Below are 17,287 nucleotides of genomic sequence, written 5' to 3'. Positions count from 1 at the left end.
CTATAGGACGAAGGAGGGACTTATATACATTATTGTATATGAATGACAACCAGCAGATCATAGTAAAATACTAGTTTGTAGGGATGTAACGATTAATCGTAAGGCAGTTAAAAATCGATTCATAGGTATCACGGTTGATATCGATTTTCTGAAAATTGAATCGCAGTACTTTTTTTAAACCAGCTATCCACAAGTGTAGGCGGTGGGCGGAGTCTGCTAATAGTTTCTTTCTGGCCGCCTTCTACTCTTAAATATGTTAATAAATGATTCTTTACCCCTTTAGCACCGAAAGAAAATCTGTAATATTACTTGAATATCTGTAAAAGTCACATTTTTCTATTAGCTCTGTCTGCTAGCATAGCTTCTCTTCTTCACTGAAAGATATCTGCATGCCAACCGACCACTGTGTTACCAGCGCCCTCTGCTGGTCCAAACAAATATGACGTAAATCATTGCAATCACGTTTTTTTTTTAAAGTCCAATTGTTAAGGCACAATAATACATTTTCAGTTGCAAATAATTATTATGCAGTTTTGCATTGTTTATTATTGAACCAGAATTTAAATAATCGGCTTCATTTTCATTTGTATTATTCCTTTATTTATTTAATTCAAGATTTATTTTTAGTTAAATTGCATTATTTTGAATAGTTTATCAAGGAATTCTCTTGACAATGAAAAATAAAAGGAAAATAGTACAGTATTTTCTAGGTTTTTTCCCAAAAAAAAAATTTGTCTACAGTCCCATTTTGTAAAATAAATTGTGAGAGAATCGTATCGTGAACCCAGTATCGTGAATCGAATCGTATCGGGAGTTGAGTGAATCGTTACATCCCTACTAGTTTGGCATTTTTCCGCATTTCAAAAGAATCGTACATAAACATAAATTTCTCAGAAACTCCAGATATTAGCTTTAATATCTTTTAGTTGACTAAAACTAGATTAGGCAAAATATCGAGAGTTGAGAAGTCTGTTTTGACAATATACAAAATTAAAATTTCACATATATTGATATATTTTCAGAGCTTATTTTTATTAAAATACTCATTTTAGGAGTCGCTGCTTTCACTACTTCTGAGTGCGCTCTAACCCAGACCTTCCCCTAAACAACACACTATAGAACTCACTCACACGTGCTGTCCCTTAGAGGAGAAAAAGACAGAACTTGCACATTTTGTGCAGCTGTTTGGTAATAAATGTGCCTGTGTGGCATTTGGGATCAGTAAATTTAACCCAGAATTATATTTCAAGTCAAGACTTTATTGAGTTAAAAATATGAGATTTATGTCGTATATCGACATTTTGAGAAATAAATCTCGAGATATGATTTTTGGTCCATATCGCCTGATGACCAAATTACAACTAAAACTAAGTTGCATTTTAGTCAAAAGACTATGACTAAAACTAAATAAAAATTCCTGTTAAACCTAACATTGGCCACTACGACATGTAAAAGTGTCTGTTACTCCACCAATGACCCTAAAGTATAGTTGTGGCTAAACAACAGTCACTGAGAACACAGTGTAGGTAGAGGGATGAAAAATGCAGCAATGAAAACAGTATGTACGTTAAATAATGAAAATAATGTAACAGTTTTGCTACTCCCCTGGTTTTATGTTTGACTTGAATCACAGAGATGCGAGGTGGTAAATTGTTTAATCTTCCGGTGGTATATGAAATCCATTTATTTGGGAGCTTGCAGGATTATCATTGTGGAAAATAATTACATTATAACAGGTGAAATCATAATCATTTATCTCTCTGACATTTAAAGACGTTCTAAATGCCATGCGGTTCCTCAGAGACAGGAGCTTGATCCTAAATGATGATCAGAGAATTTTAATTAATGGTTCTCTAAATCATATTAGGTATATATATATATATATATATATACATACAAAATAGATACAATAAAATTGAGAGAAGAGAGGGAACAAGAAGAAAAAAGATAATTAAATAAAAATAAATGAATGAATGATATTAATAAATATTTTTTTTTATTTAAAGTCAGTTTTGCCTTTATTTCTCTTTGTTTGAGCAATCAGCCCAAACAAGTGTAAATATACAGTAAATGCATCCTTTTGTAAGTGCTTTGGAAGCTTTGATGCTGTATATGTAATACTGGCTAGCATTAATCAGCAGGCTTTCTAAGGTCTGTGTTTGTTCAAAAAAGGACAAGGGAGTAGAGTAAGTAAAAGAAAGAAAGAAAAAGAGAGAGAGACAGAATTAAACAGCCAGATATAGAAAAGGGGGATGGCTCGTCTCTGGAGGCCCCCACACCAGTGCTCACCCTGCTGCCAGGCACGCACACACACCAGAGACCTTATTTACCCATCAGCCCCGAAGAGACCTGGACCCCAGATCTTATTTACTGAGAGGCAGGGCAACCATCAGGTGCTGAGGGGATCTGGCCAGCAGTGAAAGCAAATACCACAGATCAACACCAACCATGGAAGAAGAAAGGGGAGCTCAGCCAAAGCCTTGGTCAAGTGCTAATGTTTACTCTTTGGTTTGAAGGGCTATGGATGAACTCCATTTGGAAAACTCCAAATCGACACCCCACCACCACCAACCCCCTCTTATCCCTACCTCGCACCAAGCAACAAAAAAAAACCCCCAGTCTGATGGCTATGGCTGTCTAATATTCATATGTCTCAAGCATCTGCAGTAATGTGGACTTTTTTATGTCTCTGAAAGCAGCTCTGCCACCAGTCTTCAGGATCAGACATGGTGTCGGGGGGGAAAAGGGAGATGAAGACAGGGAAAAAAAAGCCCAGCTAATGACTAGCTCTTATGCATCAGTGCACTTACTAATGAGCTTCCAGGGAGAGGCATGGCCAAGCCAGAGCCAAAGCTGAGCCGGGATGTGAGAGGCCTAGGCCATCACTTCCCCGCTGTGATCCCTGCCTTCCCACTCACGGAGAGCCCCCGACTTCCAGCCACTAATGAGTGTTGGAGGGAGAGTCCAAGCTCGCATCCACCTGCCAGCCTTCAGAGCCCATGTCTGTTGCAAAGACGGTAGGGGTCAGACGCATTCCTGAGCTCTTAATAATTTACATCATATTGATTTCCTCACTGTTAGACACTCTCACCTGCATGGGCTGTGACTCCTACTTTCTCTTCCCATGCCTCCCCCTCCATATAAGCACATTTCACCAGAGAGAGGAGTTAGGAATGATCCAAAGGCGTGTAACTCTGCCCTTGCTGCCAACGAGTTAAATACAACATTCAGTTTAATAGATTGTGGACATTGTCTGTGTCAATGGAGAGCTGCCTGTCTGTGTGTGTCAACCACTGAAGCATCCGCCCAATGTGGAAGAACTTAAACCACCAAGAAACGTTCTTACCCTTAAAAAAAGTTTGGTTTTAACTTTGTTTTAAGGTGACACTAACATCCTCATTTACATTTTTTTTAAATTCCCACAATCTCAGTTTTTTAAAAAGGGCCCGACTCCTGCAGAGAAAAAAAGTTATCAAACCTTAAATAGAGCCCAATCTAAAGGTTCAAAATGCAAGAAAAGAAAATAAATTATGCAGTTTGCATTCTACTTAACCTCTAATCAGACACGGAGAAGAGGGCATTAGTATGCTTCCTTTGTCAATATGATGATCTGTATACTCAATCCTTTAAATATTCATCACCTCAGAAGATTCTTCTTATTCTGATTTATAATTCAAATGGTATAAATGTTACATAGGTATGGCACCCGATTCCTCCCCGCGAGAACAACTTTGTATCATCAAGAGCCGCACTTAAGAATGACTTTCAACACCTTCCACCTTTTCTTCATTTAAAAGCCTTCAAAGAAGATTTTCTTTGCTCTATGATGGATATTTTTCCTCTAAGATTTAGCGCCAGCGAGAAGGAATTAACACGATACTCTCGCCGCTCTGCACTAGCCCTCATTCTCACATGAAATGTATTGAGAAACTCTTGAAACTTGGCATAAAAACAGACTATTACACTAATAAGGAAGAAAAAATATTGGGGGGTTTTTTCACTAACTTATAATGATGTATTATTTTGTGGTGTATTTTAAGACAATTTAAAACAAAAGATTTTTTTTTTAGTTTTGCACCTTGTCTTTATAAGCTTTTAAATAGGCTGACGGTTACTGATCAAACCTTGTGTAGAAAATTTAAAAGAAATGGAAATCTTTCATCAATTTCATGCAACTACAAAAATAGTAATGCCCCCCAAAAATAAAAAATAAAATAAAAAATTATATTTACAAGTAAATTATTTTGTAAATCCCAAATAATTTATCTTTAAAAAAATATTTAAATGTATCATTCATGGCCATTTTCCCTGACAAACATTACAATTCTTTTTTAAATTTTGCTGTGTGATTTTCAATAAATAATATGACTATTTCTACAACAACAAACGAGACAATTGAGGCCACATATTAAATACTGAAAAAAGATTTCTATTGTGCGACAAGTGCTGCCTATTGTAAAATACATCCAACAGCAACAATTCTAAAGTGATCATAATAAAAACCCTTTATTTTCTCATCTTCTTCTTCTTTCTTCTTGCAGAAATGCATTAAAGTGAGGACAGAATGAAAGCTAACTTGTGCTAGCAGTGTTATTAACTGAAGGTTCCTATAAATGATAAACAAATGGATGGATATGATTCACATTTGTTTATTTTGTATGAAAAATCATTTGATAAACATGTCAGTGGTTATAATAATGAATGTACTAATCACCACATAACACTTTGCCATCTTTGCTAAATCTTGATCAACACTGCCCTCCTCTGTTGCTCTTGTGTTGTTGACAATGAATGCAGTTGTAACAGAGACATTCACTTCCTTTTTTGCACATCTTATTTATCTGTTTAGTAAATCAAGCATTGAGGTTTACCATTATTAATAGTAATAACCATTTACAACCTTCAATGCCAGAGAAAGATATAATGATGGATTTCATCACATAATCCCAGTTCAATCTATCAGGTAATTTTACTCATCTCTAACATCTCATTGGCTCATTAGCTTTGTGAAACAATGGTTTATAGAAAAACATACTGTTATTTTTACAAACCAATGTTATTATACCGCGCTTAAATTCCACATTTACCTTTATTTTATTTTATTTTATTTATTTAACATTGTTATTGATTTATTTTTTGGACTCTAAAAGCAGGATTCTTTATTTTTCTTGGAAAAAAAATTGTATTTCAAAAGACATTTCACTTGATTCTGTTAAAACTATTTGGACAAGATATGTCTGTTTGCCTAAGAAATTAGTAATAATAATAATAGTTCAATAATATCTACCCATGTGTGAAGTAAAAGTAAAGTTTTTTGTAAAACTTAATTTTGGAAACATTTTCAATTCATCAATGTTGATATTTTAGAACAGAGCCATGTTTTCACTGTAAAAAAAAAAAAAAAAAAAATGTATATATTATATTGTTACATTTGTCCAATCTAAACCTGCTGTTTAGAGTTTCCACATTTTTGAAAATTTCCCTTTACAGTCACCTCTGATTTATTAATTTGTGTTTCTGTTTCATTGTTCATTTGCTGTGCCATTTTGTATTTTCTGTTTCATTTTTTCATTTCAGTTTCAGTTTTGATTGTCTATGTTGTGAATTTTGTTTTGGGGCGGGGAGAGAGGGAGGGAGGGGAGGAGAGAGGGAGAGAGAGGAGCAGAGAGGGAGAGAGAGGAGCAGAGAGGGAGAGAGAGGAACAGAGAGAGAGAGAGACACAGAGATGAGAGAGAGAGAGAGAACAAAGGACCGAGAGAGAGAGAGAGGACACACAGAGACAGAGACACACACAGAGACAGAGACACACACAGAGACAGAGACACACACAGAGACAGAGACACACACAGAGACAGAGACACACACAGAGACAGAGACAGAGACACACACAGAGACAGAGAGAGAGAGAGACACAACAGAGAAACAGAGAGATAGACACACACAAGAGACAGGAGAGAGAGGAGAGAGACACACAAATAGAGAGAGAGATGAGACACACGAGAGAGAGAGAGAGACACAGAGAGAGAGAGAGAGGACAAGAGACAGAGAGAGAGACACAGACAGAGAGAGGAGACAACAGAACAGAGAGAGAGAGACACACAGAGAGAGAGAGGAGAGAGAGAGAGAGAGACACACACTAGATGAGAGACACACAGAGAGAGAGAGAGAGAGAGAACACACACTAGAGAGAGAAGAAGATATATATATACCCACAGACATAGAATACACAAATATATATATATATACACACATATATATATATATATATATATATATATATATATATAAATAATAACCTCACTAACAAGATATACAAAGACTGACCAAAACATGTATATGTATATATTAAAGTGGGGTGGAAAAACCTGTGTCACACGCTACCTTTGACGTCACCAGCATGTGGCAGCCTGACGTGTATAAATATCTCATCTGTAATGTGTCCCAATGGCCACATGGTGGCAGCATATAGCCAGGAGGACAGTTGTTTGTTTTTTTTCAGCTTGTCTTAGATTGTTTCCATAATGGTGTAAAAGTGAAAAGGATAATGCACGTCATAGAGTCTGCAAGGAGGAAACTGGTTCATCTGCAGAGACAACTGTGCTGTTAACAACGTGCTCCTGCTGTGCATGTAGAATATTGATAAGAACTGTTGATTTAAATCACTGTAGTTACCATCAGCTAAGCCTACTTTTATTTTAATTATTAAAAAATAATCATGTGACCTGGGAACTGCTTAGAAAATGTATGTATGTTTTCCGTCTCCTTTATTGCCATATTTTTCTCCATCTTTACAGTAAATATGGAGTAACATAACAGTAATAATTCAGATTAATACCAGCAAAATCAAACCTATTACGAATGAGTCTTCTTTCTTATCACAGAGTGTGTCGCTGTGATAAAATGTCTTACCATGTTTGATTTCTGATCATTCTATTAACAAACAGTATAGTAATTCTGTAGGATTTTCACATTTTTATATGCTTTTTGTTTGGTTTCTTTAGCTTATCCTTAAAATGGCTGTGAGATAAAGGTGCAGCCCATCCCTGCTGACCAAATGTGCAAGTTGGGGTACAGATATATGTGCCAGTCCATCAAAGGCAGCCCCAGCACAAAGGGACAGGCACACAAATCACATCCACTCCCAGGGCTAATTTAGGGACTCCAACGAACATGATTTATGTGTTTTTGGAGTGTACAGACAAAAAGCCCAGTACTTTGCACAGAGACTAAAAGGCTTGAAGCTGCACTCAATAGTCAGATAGAAATGCTAACCGTTGCCTCATTAAGCAGGAAACTGAAAAATATGTAATCCATGAATTAGAGTTGAAGACCATATTCATAATAAAAACAGACATGCCTTCCTCTCTTGTTTTGGAAAACTCAACATGAGCCCATGCCTCCCTACTTATGCTCTGTGGACATCAAAATTTAAAACCTCAGCTTTTTTTTTTAGCCCTTCAAGATAAATTAGTACACACTCATTTTTAATCAAGATCAGGAAGATCTAAGAGAGAAACAAGTGTACCACATGGGAACAGCACATTTGAAAGTCCTTTGGCAGCAAATTTGGCCTGTAAAAATAACTTTAACCTTTAAGAAAGAAAGCAACTCCAAAAGCAAAACACATGCACGAATATTTGTGTTGCTAGTAATTCAAACACAACTGTTAAACCAACAAATAATAATGAAAATGATTGACATGAGTGTGTCCAGCCTGTGTGGTGTACTTTAGGAAGTCTTTTTCATTTTTCATCAAGTGAAAGAGCTCTGGAGACTAGGGGTGGGAACCTCTATACGATACGTGATACAAAGCTCGCGATAACGATTATCTCACGATATGACGATACTGCGATTATCAATATATTGGTCAGAAATCAATCTATGACATAACAAGAAAATAAGATTAAATGAAAAAAACTATTTTTATTTTATTTTACTATTTTATAAGACAATAAATTGAAAAAGTGTCCTGTTACATTTCTGTAAAATAAGTGTCAACATACCAATGTAAATGAATAAGTTTCTCCAATAGTGCTTTCTGTAAACAAAAAATAGGGTCTTTCTTACCAGTGACATCATTATTATTTTTATTATGGAAAAAAATTTTTGCTCTGAATGTCAAAATGAATTTCTGTGATTGCAACCATGTCGGAAATGAACTGAATAAATAAATAAATAAATTATAGTGCAATATTCGAGTAAACAATATATTGGTTCCTTCAACAAACAGTGACAGCATGTATGTGAAGAGCTACCTGCACATTTTAGTGGAAAAAACAGAAAAGGTTTTGAAAATAAAAAATAAAAAAAATAAAATTTTTATTTATTTATTTATTTTTTTTTAAATCGATACTTAGCGCGAGCATATCGATAATCGATCGTGTGAAAAAACATCGTGATATATCGCCGTATCGAGATATCGTCACACTCCTACTGGAGACAGAAAACTCACAGCAAGAGATCGCATGCTGACAGTGCGTTTAAATGAAAGAACACGTTTTTTTTACCCAAAGTTAAAATAACGCACACAGGCGTTTAGTAAATCTGAACAAAACAACACCTCAAACTACTGCTTAAAATCAAAGCTGAAGCCTTGCTTGCACATCTACATAATATCTAAAATAATTGTCATGCAGCTTTCAATTCAGAAAGAATCAAGTATTTTAATAGGAAAACCGTAAAACATGAGAAGTAGCCGATGCTACCAGTAGGAAAGGGCAGAGGCACATTTACTGGGGCACACCAGTTTCCATGGCAACCCTTGATCACAGAGGGGATAACAGAAATGATGCAATCACTCCATTGAGCCCTGCTCGTGGTTTGACAACAGTGGTATTGAACCAGTAAAACTTGGGGGGAAAAAAGGCGGCGTTCGCTCCAGCCATTGCACATTTTGATGGCATGTGATTTGCAATTTTCTGCTGGGATTCACTGGGGGAGCCTGTCATTGCATCTCAGTATTCTATACACATTGTTATCTAAGCTTAGAATGGGGTCATTTTCTTTATTCTACACCAAGAAACAAAGTGAGGATGTGTGGCGGACCACGAGAAACATCCATATTCTTCATTTGTCAAACAGGATACGACTCATCATTATAGGGCGTCGGAGAAAACACTAATAATTCAACGCCCGAAGGAAGAAAACTAGCTAGAGTTTGAGCACATCAGACATTTTTATTGTGAGAAAGCCATGTTTGTTGCAGCAACATTAACAGCAGTCACGCAACAACTGCCCTCCACGTGACTGAATAATCAGTTGAAATAGCACATTACGAAGCGTGTCTTCTAGCAGGTAAATTAAAAAAAAAGTTAATTCTTAAAACAACATTCAAGGCCGTGTTGATTTTCGTCAACTAATAGAAATTAAACTTCAGTTTCGTCACGTGGGATGAAATCATGCAGTCTTACACACTGATCACATCAAATCTGTGTGTTTTTGCAAACATTAAAGGTCCCATAATATACTGCTTTTAATACCATTTCACATCGATCTCAGAAACCCAACAAAATAGCATTTTGAAGTATTTAAACGCATTCTTATTCTAGAATTTCAGTGGTCTAAACAGTCAGTCTCAGATTGTTTCTGAGTCTATTTCCGGATATGCAAATGAGCTGTGTCTGGTCACACCCACTTCACGACCAGCTCTGGGAGAGGAGCATTCACACATTTTATGTTGAAAGCCTACTGATATTTTATGAATAAAGTTTTTCTTACACTTCATTAGAGAGGGCTGGTGATGGTCACAATTAAGCAATAAAATAAATTAATTTATCTAATAACAATAATAAATCATGCATTGCTGTCGTGAAAATATTGCATTACATATAGTGTTGAACTTCAACAGCATGTGCAGACAAAAAAAAAAAAAAAAGTCATTAAAGTCTCCTGATATTGTTTGCACTTGCATGTTATTGGACACCACATTAGCAGCAGTGTTAGCTTCCACGCTAACATTACACAGACTTTTTAACAGCCCTGCTACTTATCATGCTAGTTTGGCTAAGCAGTAAAAGAAACACAAAATAACATGGACTTACATCTTCCACGTTTGTGCTTGAGTCATGAAGTGTTGGCACCACGACATGCTTTATCTGGAGATTTTAAGCTAAGCTAGCTCTGTCCAGGGCCATGTTTTCAAAGCAGTCCTCTGGGAAATGCTGGGCACGGACATACACAAGTTTGGGACTGTCCTTTGGTCCACAACCAGCAAAGATTAAATCCAGCCACTGGGTCCTGAGAGGCTCAACTGAGGGAAGGAAAAATGAACTCATCCTGCCTTCACCGTGTGTGTTTACCTGCAAGGTAATTAGTGAGGGTGCAGGTCAGCTTCCTGTGGGAGGGGCAGAGGGAGGGGCAGGAGGAGGAGTTATTCCTCTTATGGCATCATATATGGAACAAATTCAAACTAGTTTGTCTGAGCACACATTTCATAAAGCGTGGAGCAAACAAGTAATGGAGCAATTTTCACTTTTGTAGCCTCAAAATGAGGCTATGGAGATACATGTTACTGTTAGAAAACCATTAAAAAGTAAAATTTGTACATATGAGACCTTGAAAACATCCCACATCAGGTTGATAAATGGTAATTCAATCTTAAAAAATGCATAAACTCTTGTGCTTTATATTTTAGTCGACTATATTTGTTACAGATTTAGTCGACTAAAACTAGACTATTAAAACTAATATAATCCTAGGGCTGGGTAAAAAATTGATTTAATTGATTAATCGAATTTGTAGATAAAAACTATTTTTATTTTGCAAATCTGAGTCTGTAATATATAATGTATATGTTTTATATATATATAAATATATATATATGTTTTATATATATATATATATATATATATATATATATATATATATATATATACACACCCCCACCCCCACGTTCCGTCCTTGTGGGTTACTGTAACGCGATTTGAGCCTGACCACTTTTGACAATATATCTGATGTATGCAGTCATTTTGAAGTGCATTGAAAAAACATTTTAAATTTAATTGAAACTTGAATTTTTCTTTAAAAAATCATGGGGTTTTTTTAGGCAAAATCACCCAGCCTTATAATAATCCTGATAAATAAATATTGACTGAGACAAATTAACACTGCTTCTAAGGAACAGGTTTCCTTTATGTTGATTAGTCAGCGTTTATAATGCTGTTTTACTCTTGCCTTGGAAAGCCCTTACTTCTAATCAAACAGACATACATGTGATGCTAATTACAGAACCTTTAAGTTTCACTAAAAGTATTGTCACTTCATGAAGCCGCACGTGCACCCAAAAACTCCCCAGTGATACCAATTGGGAAACCAGGTTTTTGGTTTGCCTGATTGTTTGTAGCTGATTTATTTGATTAACAGAGAAGGAGAGAGAAAAGTACACTCATAGAGGATTTGTAGGGGCTAATTCTCCTCTCATATCCAGTCTGATAAACACAAATGGATGGCTGACCTACGGCAGAGGCCTGGCTTTGTGATGAATAAGCAGTCAGATGCAGCATGGGTGAAGGCGAATGATACAGTAGGCTATATAGGTGTCAGAAGATTTTTCAGTATGTTTCAGGTTGGAGACGGATAGGCGGGTGGGCCTTGGAGATGCCAGCTGTGATCATATAGCATCCAGATGCTGCTGTGTTTCCGACCCATCACATCATGTGCAATGATTTTCTGCGTTGTTTCAGCTATTAGTAACAGTAAAACCTAAGCACAGATGCTTTAAATCTATTTTTGGCTTGTATTTCTGCAAATTATAAAATAATTCTTGTCACGGCACATAGTTTTAGCCGTTAGAGTGTGCTTTATTAGAGCCTAAGGGGACATGACACTGACCTCCGGCAGATTAAACGATTCGTGAAGGCTCTTACTAAGCCAAAAGTGCAGGTCGGCCTTTTTCCGCTCATTTGTGCAGATGGTGCGATACATGCTGTGCAGGGCTGCACAGGGTGCAGGCACAGCAGCAAAGGCATGTAATAGCACTCTGGTGTTTTGCTTTAGTGGATTATTCTTGGAGATGAGCTGTTATAGTTTATATGAACAATGAGTAAACCCTGCAACAGTGCTTTCTGAGTGTAAGCATATGGGCAGCAGAAGCAAAGAGAGTAGAAAGGATGGGAAAGAGAGAGAGAGAGAGAGACAGCTGTAGTGCCGTGAGACCTGGATTAGGTTCTGGTCAGTGGATGTGGCTGCTGCTGTTTTTCAGATTACACTAAATTCTCAGAGATTATGTGCTCTGAATGAATGACTGACTGACTGAATGAATGAAGAGAGATTTTCAAAGCCACCACAAAGTAGTGAGAAGTGCTGGGAAATTATGAAGCTCAACTAAAGCGAACATGTGATTCTCTAATGAAAGATATCTTGTACTTTTTAAAAATTGATAAGAAATTCACTCCCGTATCACTATATCCCTCTAAAAGACCCACTGCTTTGTTATGTGTCCAACACGTGGGTACACATGTGACATAATTTTTAATGCTATTACATTAATCCTTATCTCGTGCGCCGGACAGAACCAAATAATAGACTTTTTTTTTGTCCCTCATCTCTAAAGTTTTATTCCTAATACTGAATTGACATTTCCTGATTTTTACTGTGAATCTCTACTCAGGTTCAACTGTTTTTTGTAATATTTAATCTGCTTGATCAGGGAGGATTCACTATTTACCAGGGTGTCAAAAATATTTTTGTTCAGGAGCCAAATACCAGTTTGAACTTGAGTGGGCCACAGATTTTAGGTGTAAATTCAACATAAAAGTGTCCTGGTTTGCAATTCCACATATAAATTATAGGGAAATGATAACGTATGTGAGTATATTAGTCCCTGCAGGATTTTCACTTAATTTTCCCTGATTTTGGTTCAATTTTGTGGAATAATTTGAGGAAAATTTCTTTTAACAATATTGAAATTAAAAATGACTGGAAAACTGAGTTCTGCAAATTTTGTGGATTTTATTTAAGTTTTTGTATTTAGAGGGGCTGAGATATCTACAGCTGAATTAGTTGTGTTTTACGTTTTTTTCTGGCATTTTTACTTCCTCGAGCGGGCCGAATTTCACCCCCAGGCCTCAAGTTTGACATATGTGATTTAGACTGTGGGCTTTCATGTTAAAGGTCCCATGTCATGCTATTTTTCATCCATCTCCATTTGTTCTAAGAACCACAAAAACATAGTATTAGAGGTTTATTTTCCCAAACTCGCCTGTTTTCCAGAGTTTCAGCCTCTGAAAAGTCACTTTTTGAGCAACTCTACACAAACAGGCTGATTTGCGGCCTACTTATGCATATTCATGAGTGGGCGTGTCTATAGACGGGACACTGACTTCCTCCTCCCCGCACGGTGACGTAGGGCCAGAGGACGGCCCACCCTCCTCCCACCCACTCTGTAGCCGAGCTCATGCTGCTTTATGAACACGAGACAGAGCGTGGGGGCGGGGCATTCACCGGTTCTTACATAAACTGTAGAAAATACATACATAGCACTGCGCAAAGGATGCTGAAGTGCTCACCTTTGTGGGCGTGTCTGCTTACGTGTCAATCACGGCAGAGCGCTTCCTGGAGGCAGGGCTCCTCCAGCTCAGTGCCGTGTCAAATTCGTCATCAAAGTGGGAACACGTCATCAAATTGGAGCGAGGTGTTTGGGCTCACCCTGCAGAAAGAAAGGAACAAATCACCATCTAACTAACGATTGAGAGAATCACTTTTATCACGTTTAAAGCACAGAAAAGTTAATTTAGCCTAACATGGGCCCTTTAAAGGTTTAGGCTTTTATTAAACATGAAAGCATGCCTATTTAAAGACTGACTATTATTTTCCTATATGTGAATAATTCATAAAGCATACAGCATAGACATGGGGTTTATTTATCTTTTTCTATCAGCAGCCAAACAACTGTTTTCATCATTTAGGAATCAGAAGCAATTCTCTGTGCCAAGTGGACTGCTTTCTTTTATCTCAATGCAAATCATAACATTACTGTAAATAACCCTTTGTGATCTCATAGAGCATCTTAATCTGCTTTCAAGCTTGCAAACAAGCACAAATGAAATGCATAGAATGATTATGTAGTACCAGAGTTATTCATTCAAACCTCTCACTGTTTTTCTCTGTAAAGTCTTCCTGCACAGCTCTTCCAATTTAACATAATTCTTATTCATTAAGTTGGCTACACCTAATGCATATGGACTACAGGAGGAAACCAAGATCTAAGAGTTACTCTGTACTTGAGGCTGGAAGGTTCTTCATGAGAACATAATTTCCCTGGTGTGCAGCGCTCGGTTAATATCACCCCTCACCCACATATTGCTCTTTCTTTTTTAGCAGTCAGCGTTTGTGCCAGTGTTAATCAGGTGTGCTCCTCTAAAGAGAAATTGTTTTGGTTTTTTTTTTCCTACCCGCACAGTCATGTTAACAAGCTAAAGAGTTGCACAAACATGGTTTTCGGGAGCAGAGAATTAATCAAAGAAAAAGATTTCCGTCCTAAAATGCAAAGCTAAACAAATACCAGAGAAAGCTTGTCATAGTTTTCTAACTTAATTGTTTGAGAGTAATGGCGCTCCTCTGAAAGGTTTAACTGTAGCTGGGTTGTGAGTAATAGACGCTGCACAGTGCACAAGGAACTAATGCAATGAAGATTCGATAAAAACCAGCGGACACAGCACTGTGGCCTGGGGTGGCCTTCATTCATTGGCACAGGAAGAAATTACAAGAAAAAAAGACAGGATCATATAAGAGCAAATGTTTCTTCCATAGCCATAAAAACCGATCTCAAGGTGTAAACTGGTCCAACAGCTCAATACAGTCAAGTGAAAACAAGCAGCTACTAGAGTTTGCCCTTATCAACCAACATTTCCAGTCATTTTCAGTTATTTGTTTACTTAAATATAATACAATACATGAACATTTAGTATATGTGTGATGGCACTACTTGAGAGCGAGAGAGAGAGGAAAAATTTACAAATAAAAGCATGAAAAATATGGGAATTTTAAAACGTATACTTTTGGTTCAAAATGCTAATCACAATAATGATAATGAAAGTGATCTTTATTACAGCATGAACTGAAAATACAAGGATAAGTCTTGATACCACAAGAGGTGGGAGATGACAGGAAAAGATAAAAAATCTACTCAGGAGGCACTAAATACAATTTATTTCCTCTTAATTACACAGTTAGATTCTTTAAAATGTGTTTTTATCACTCATTCATTCCATCATTATTCTTTATTGTTGTTTTTTTTATAGTATTCTGAATAAAACAAAAAGAGACAAAGGGGACACTTGGATTCATAATAATTCAGCCAAACAAGTTTGATAATCACTGGGATAATCAATGCAGTCATGAAATACCTACAAAATGTATATCTTGTAAAAAAATAAATGAATAAAAATAAATAAATAAATAGCTTCACCTTCAAATGTAGTGCAACTAATTCATAAAAATGCTGATAGTGCTTATTATTGCACATGCCCAATACTATTATGAATTGCACACTTCCTTAAACAATATGGATGATGGTTACAGTTTTGCTGCTCCAGCAACCATTTCTCCAGATCTTTAGTGAATGATGATAGTGTTGCTGAATCCCTTGTGTAAGCAGTTATTGTATTCCTCGTTTGACTTGCTCTATAACAGAATAAAGTTGCCCAAATTCAGAAAAAGCACCAGACAGTCACCTCTTCTTCTCCTTGTGGTTCTATTATTTCTCTGGAAAAAAAAAAAAAAAAAACTTAATTCTAGAGAGTATAGACTCAAATGTTCCTCCATCTTTAAAAAAGTCAGTTGTGTTCACAATTACTGCAAATGCTCGAGGACAAGCGATTAATATGAAATATACATGTATACACCTAGCTTGGTTTTCACCTGACTGATGACCTTTCACGTTACCATAGAAGCACACCCTTTGGTTTGAAACTATTAAATTATCGTCTGATGAATCACTAAAATGCACGACAACAGAGTCTTTGGACCTCGCAAGGGATTTAAAGACCTGCTGCCTGTACACTTTACCTTCTTATTCACAGTTTACTGACCTATTATTCCATGATCTAGTGTTAGAATCAATTTCTTTTTTACTTTAAATTGTTGTTTTTCAGTTATTTTCTGAACAAAACAATTGGGAAAGATGTTCTTGTTGTCGAGGAAAAAACATTGAGCATTGATTGGTTTGTAACTCAAATGAAAAGGACAGATACACTAAAATATTATTCTGTGAAGCACATTCACCAGTATGAATGAGAGATGATTTATATACACTGCCTATCCAATGAAAAGCCTTTTAAACTCACGCTTGTGGAGGTTGACATGACATGATGACTCAAAGAACGTGCGCCATTCTCTAACTACTAAAACTACTATCTCAACACATAGAGATACTGTATATAGATCTGGAAATACAAAGGTGAACGGTGATTGGCTGAAATCGCAAATACATAGAAATCAAAGGGATATTACGTGTGTTTGAGGGTAAAAGTTAAAATGACTCAAATACATTTCTTTCACAAATTTGTGCAATTTGAAAAAAAAAAATACTAAAAACAATGTGGCACACTTTATTTTAGAGAACATTACAGAACTTTATTTCTTTCTTACGTGTGAGATAATTAAAATAATCTATCGGTCACGGTTAGAGGATGGCGGCGTGGACCCAAGTGCAGGGAGAGATGGAGGCAGAATGCAGGCGTAGCGTTCTCGCAACCAGTTCATGTTTAATAACCAAAATAATAATAATAAATTCAACAGGGCACAAGGAGGGTAGACAATACAATGAACCAGCAAACATTCAGTGTTCAAGCACTAAATAGTGGAGAAGGCCTTATTGGAAACGAGCCACACCTGGGTGGAAACATGAGGGAGCTAATCGGTCACAAACTGAGCTCACAGACATCACTGGAGGGTGGAGCCACAAGTAGGAATCCCTGGAAACACAGAGACAAGAGTTAAACACAAGAGAACATACTCGAAAATAAAAATAACCAAAGACTCACAGAAAAATAAAAAATAAAACAAACCACAAGGGCTGAACACAAACAAAACTAAACAAAACCCCAACGCTACCTATTTCTAGCTACTGCCACTTATTGCTATCATAAGAATAGAATTGACACAGATCCAAATTCAAAGCTGAATGTCTCCAATCACAACTGCAAAACACAGCTTTGAACAGATGGATTTGAAATTGGACTGTTTGTCATTGCTCACCTGATGGAACGTGTGTGTGTGTGTGCATGTGTGTGTGTGTGTGTGTGTGTGTGTGTGTGTGTGTGTGTGTGTGTGTGTGTGTGTGTGTGTG

This window comes from Gouania willdenowi, chromosome 21, assembly GCF_900634775.1.
Source record: "Gouania willdenowi chromosome 21, fGouWil2.1, whole genome shotgun sequence".
Lineage (NCBI taxonomy): Eukaryota > Metazoa > Chordata > Actinopteri > Blenniiformes > Gobiesocidae > Gouania > Gouania willdenowi.
Note: the sequence above shows the minus strand (reverse complement) of the source record.